This window comes from Medicago sativa, chromosome 2 (assembly GCF_051527215.1).
Source record: "Medicago sativa cultivar Bolivia chromosome 2, Bolivia_mono, whole genome shotgun sequence".
NCBI lineage: Eukaryota > Viridiplantae > Streptophyta > Magnoliopsida > Fabales > Fabaceae > Medicago > Medicago sativa.
The window spans coordinates 5576771-5583076 of NC_140750.1; the positions used below are offsets into that span (position 1 = coordinate 5576771).

The 6306-nt window shown below is 37.3% G+C and overlaps 1 long non-coding RNA gene across 1 annotated transcript; it reads right to left on the reverse strand.

Annotated features, from left to right (window-relative positions):
- Positions 1 to 645: 645 nt before the first annotated feature.
- Positions 646 to 1494, reverse strand: LOC146943901 (uncharacterized). The gene is made up of 3 exons (XR_015025764.1): positions 1430 to 1494; positions 1205 to 1311; positions 646 to 915 (listed from the first exon to the last, which is right to left on the reverse strand). It is a non-coding gene; the product is annotated as an uncharacterized LOC146943901 (long non-coding RNA).
- Positions 1495 to 6306: the final 4812 nt, after the last annotated feature.

A 6306-nucleotide genomic window follows, 5' to 3' on the forward strand; every position in this document is an offset into this window, starting at 1 on the left:
ATGATTTAGCTCTTAAATTGGAGAACTTAAATCAATTTAGTCTCTCCAACAAAATATCACTTTAAAAAACATCCATCAAAACTTATGAAATGCCTGCATATTAGCTTCTCTCTTGCATGCATGAGAGTTGGACAATATAGAACATTTAAAATTTTGGTGTTAAATTTGAGAAAATGACTATTAATTGACGTTTTTAAATTCAATGGATTAAATTGTCATTTCCTATATTTGAGGGACTAAATTGTCAGTCTCAGACAATCACAATATTAAGGACAAATGGTGATTCAACCCATGATCACAAAAATAAGGTTAAATTTGAGTTACAAAAGGGATTTAGCTCGACTAAACAGTCGAGTAATATATGTCATGGATCAATAAATTATATAGCATAAGTAACATCATCAGATTAAGAATAATTACCATCTATAACACGATGATCACAACTGGGGGACACGGCCATGAAGGAAGTAAATTTTATGTCACAATAAATAAAATAATTATAAGCTGATGCAAATAAATCTATGCCTGTTGATTTAAAATCACTCCACAATTTCCAAACAATTTTTTTTTTATATTTATTTATGTAGTTTCTTTGATCATTCATTGGCATATCAATTTTTCTTAACTGGGTTCGGTACATATATATCATGCATACAATCAAGTGAATCCATTGATTTTAATTAGGCAAAGGCAACTTATAATTGCCTAAGGTTATATACAATTACAATACATTCTATTCTATAGCTGCAAATTGAAGTGGTTGATTTTGCTTTAAACACGTTATATACAATTACAATACATTCTATTCTATAGCTGCAAATTTTAATCCTTCAAGTGCATTGATCTTCAATTGTTTGTTGCTAATCTTCCACCTCGGTGTGCAAAACAAAGTTGGGAAATGCCATAGTTATATCCCTGACAGGCACAACATTAATTTCAGTTTTGATTATGTAAATATAATTTAACAGTAAAAGATTAGAATGGAGAAAATCACGTATTCCAAATATAATAATAGCTATGAAATTGAAAATCCGTTGCCACTTGAGAACTTTGATTAATTTAGTCTCCGAAATTATGCCAATTTCAAAGACTCAGATTAGCCAACTTGCAATTTCATGATTAAATCCATGATTTACTAAAAAGGAAAGTAATGAGATGCACATTATATAAAGATTAAGTTTCATTGATTAGAAAAGAAACCTACTTTAGATATGGCAGGGTCATGATCTTAAGAAAAGAAGGATTCAAAGGGAGAACAACACCACAGATGTTTACAATGAAAAACTCAGGCCCACCCTGTGCTGCATATTTCTGCAAGTTAACAAAATTCATCAAATTGATTTTTCTTCATAATATAAAAATATATATATAAGTAATTACTTGATGGCTAAATATAATCAAAATTAAGAACCAAAACACCAAAGTCAACCTGCATAATGCTCCCAGGACGGCCACCAAGATCATCTTCCCTTCTGTCAGATCTCAACTGTAACACCCCGTTTTCCCCAACATAAAAATTTCATTTAAAATCAGAGTATTTAATTCATAACGGAATGCTACACACTACTTTAACATCTCAAAACAGATAATAATAATTATCTTTCAAATTCAACATCATGAAATATCTTTAACTATTGCAGCGGAAAATAGTTCAACATTTTAAAGTCTTGGCACGCAGGCCTTATTGGAAAATCTCATAAATTAGTTCATAAAAGAGACACGTAAGGAATAGAAGTAAAAGCAAGCCCCCATCCCGTTACATATCAGAGCACCTAGACACCGACTGAGGAGTCCACTCACGAACGCCTCTAATCTTTATTACCTGCACATTACCCACGGTCGAGGCAACATATACGCAGAAGGGGTGAGATTTCATAATCAATACATTAAGCATATAATCCAATAAAATGCATTTAACAACTTAAACATTAATAACATATCAACAATTAACAATCAGTATATTTTTCATTTCATAACAATACGATCATCAAATATCATTACTAATTTTCATCACAAATCATAATCAACTTAACACTCAGCTTGACGACACAACTCATCTTTGACCATGCAACTCTATCAACTCAACATCAACTCGACAACACAACTCATCTTAGACCATGCAACTCTATCAACTCAACAACAACTTGACAACTTAACATCATGAACTTCTTGATATGCAAATGCATGTGGTACCAATCAACAACAAATGAGCATAATAGGCTCTTCAACGTGTGAGCACAAAGGCTGCCGGGCCTAAAGCCCCCAACTTTAATGAGCACAAAGGCTGCCGGGCCTAAAGCCCCCAACTTTAATGAGCACAAAGGCTGCCGGGCCTAAAGCCCCCAACTTTAATGAGCACAAAGGCTGCCGGGCCTAAAGCCCCCAACTTTAATGAGCACAAAGGCTGCCGGGCCTAAAGCCCCCAACTTTAATGAGCACAAAGGCTGCCGGGCCTAAAGCCCCCAACTTTAATGAGCATGCAATGAACTCAACTTCCAACAACTTAGACAACGACGTGTACAACTCATACGACTCATAATCATGGACGACTTCTCAAATTCCAACAACATAGACCGACTCATGCAACCTCAAGACACTAACAGTCGACAACAGAAAACAGCAGCAACATACAACAATTAACAACGCTTGAATGTGTTAACGTTCACATAAAGAATTAATTACATCAATATAAATATCATAAAACATCATTATAGCATTCATGCAGCAACACTTCTAGTTTCAGTCACCATAACAGACTTCTGGAGCTTATGAAAGCATCCTAAACAGCTCTCTAACTTACTTCTAAGGTCATCTCAAGACTACACGTGCGAAAGGATCGCATCGGGACAATTTTGGGCAACTAACAGCCTAACTCGCAGTGGCGAGTAACTTCACTCGCAATGGCGAGCAAAGTGTGCATTCTGGGTGCCTACGTATTTACTCGCAGTGGCGAGTTATTCTGCTCGCAGTTGCGAGCTCACAGGTCACTCGCAGTTGCGAGTTGTGTTGCTCGCAGTTGCGAGTTCTGGGTTCTAGCTCGCAGATGCGAGTGTTCTTGCTCGCAGGTGCGAGCGATGAATGTCCGTACGGCCAGAAACCTAAAAATTCCAACTTTTCACTTAATCTCCTAATTCTAACCTCAATTTAACATCTAATTATCATCTTATGGTATAACTAAGTTCTGTACACTAATTTAGCATCAACCTAACATCTTTTCATGATCCAATCATCAAATTCGGTCTTAAACCTAATTCCCAATTCTCACCAAAACTTAACCTAATCATGCTAAATTCATCCTATAGGATCATACCCTTAATAGTAATGAAAATTAGTCTCACCCTTACCTTGTAATTGCAGAATCGATAGCCTCTCCCTCTGGTTCTCCTCTTCTGACTTTTCTCCCTTTTCTCCAAAAGCGTTTCACGTAAAAACGTTTCCCACTTATGTCTGTATTATTTATTTACTCTTATTACTCATCTCACCTATAAACTTACTCTTTCCACCTCGCAGCCCAACTTCTAATATTTTTGTTTTATTTCTAATATCTTATTTTATTTAATAATAAAATAAGTCACACCAACATAACAACTTCACAACATCATATACTCAACATAATTTCTTCATAAATCGTATAACTTACTCAAATCATAAATCACATAAATTACTCAAGTTATAAATCATATAAGCATATATTTATAAATATATTCTAAACTTCATTGAATTAATTAAATAGTTAAGACGGGCGTTACAACTCTCCCCAACTTATAGAATTTTCGTCCTCGAAAATTTACCTCAAGAAAACAACTCTGGATAAGACTCCATCATCTTACTCTCTAGCTCCCATGTCAGGCTTTCACCAGTCGTTCCACTCCAAACAACTCTCACTAGAGGAATCTCCTTGCCTCTCAACGTCTTCATCTTGCGATCATCAATCCTCAAGGGTAAGGTCTCTACCGTAAGGTTGTCTCTAACTTGCACATCATCACTCTGTATCACGTGGGACGGGTCTGGAACATACTTCCTCAGCTGCGACACGTGAAACACATCGTGCAAATTCGATAAATGCGGTGGTAAGCCAACTCTATAAGCCACCGTGCCAATTCTCTCAGATATCTGATAAGGACCAATAAACTTTGGAGTCAACTTCTTTGACTTCAATGCACGACCAACACCGGTCGTTGGAGTAACTCTCAAGAACACATGGTCTCCCTCTTGAAACTCTAGGTCTTTTTTACGCTTATCATGGTAACTCTTCTGTCGACTCTGCGACGCTTTCATCTTCTCTTGAATCATCTTCACCTTCTCAGTAGTCTGTTGAACAATTTCTGGTCCTAGAACCACACTTTCACCGGTCTCAAACCAACACAACGGAGTCCTACACCTCCGACCATACAAAGCCTCAAAAGGTGCCATCCCAATACTTGAATGATAGCTGTTATTATAAGTGAACTCTATCAACGGAAGATGACTATCCCAAGTTCCACCTTGCTCAAGTACACAAACTCTCAACAAGTCTTCGAGTGACTGAATCGTTCTTTCCGACTGACCATCTGTTTGAGGATGATAAGCCGAACTCAATCTCAACTTAGAGCCTAAAGCCTCTTGCAAACTCTTCCAAAATCTAGAAGTAAATCTTGGATCTCTATCTGACACGATGCTTGAAGGAACACCATGCAATTTCACTATGTCTCGAATATAAATCTCTGCCAACTGAGCCACAGGAAAACTAATATTAATCGGAAGGAAATGTGCCGACTTCGTCAATCTGTCAACAATCACCCAAATAGCGTCATTTCCCTTAGGAGTATTCGGTAAACTTGTCACAAAATCCATGGATATACTATCCCATTTCCATTCTGGTACATCTAACGGTGTCATCAACCCAGCAGGTTTCTGATGCTCTACCTTCGACTTCTGACAAATCAAACAAGAGTACACAAATTGTGCCACATCACGTTTCAATCCTGACCACCAAAACAGCTTCTTTAAATCATGATACATCTTTGTAGCTCCCGGATGAATGCTCAAGCTACTCCTATGACTCTCTTCCAGAATCATCCTTTTTATCTCATCATTGTCTGGAATACAAATCCTACCTCGGAACCTCAACACACCTTGATCATCGACTTTAAAGTCACCATCTTCAGTTTGATTACTAGCAACCAACAAGTCCACAAACTTAACATCAACCTTCTGTGCATCTCTAATACTTTTCAAGAAATCGTTATCAATTTTCAGCATTCCTAACTTAACGCTTCGAGACGACATTTCACAAACTAAGCTCATATCTCTAAATTGTTCAAGTAATTCAAATTCCTTCACCATCATAGCAGACATATGTAAAGTCTTCCTACTTAAGGCATCTGCAACAACATTAGCTTTACCCGGATGATAATTCAACCCATAGTCATAATCTTTCAACAGTTCGAGCCACCTTCGCTGTCTCATATTCAATTCCTTCTGATCAAACAAATACTTCAAACCCTTGTGATCACTAAACACCTCAAATCTCGAACCATACAAGTAATGTCTCCAAATCTCTAAGCACAAATACAACTGCAGCTAATTCAAAATCATGAGTAAGGTAATTTCGTTCATGAACTCTCATCTGTCTTGATGCATACACAACCACTTTACCATCTTGCATGAGTACACCGCCTAAGCCCAACTTGGACGCATCACAATACACCATAAAAGGTTCATCAGGTTTCGGCAAAATCAAAATTGAAGCCGTCGTCAACCGCTTCTTCAAATGCTCAGCATGTTCTTCTTCTGTCTTAAAGTAAATCAACATATCATCGATGAACACAACCACGAAGCTATCCAAAAATGCATGAAAAATGTGATTCATAAACACACTAGGCACATTACTAACACCAAAAGGCATCACCTTATATTCATAATGTCCATATCGTGTCCTAGAAGCCGTCTTCTACTTATCTTCATCTTTTACTTTAATCTGGTGATAACCCGACCTCAAGTCAATCTTGCTGAATACACGTGCATCCACTAACTGATCCATCAAGTCATCAATTCTAGGAAGTGGATACCTATTCTTTATAGTTACTTTGTTCAACTGTCGGAAATCATTGCACAACCTCATACTATCATCTTTCTTCCTTACTATCAACACTGGCGCTCCCCAAGGTGAAACACTTGGTCTAATAAACTTCTTATCAAGTAAATCCTCCAACTGTCTCTTCAACTCAGCTAACTCAGATGCCGACATATGGTAAGGTGTCATAGACACAGGCTTCGTTCCCGGAATAAGATCAATGGAAAATTCAACCTCTCTCCGGCGGCAGA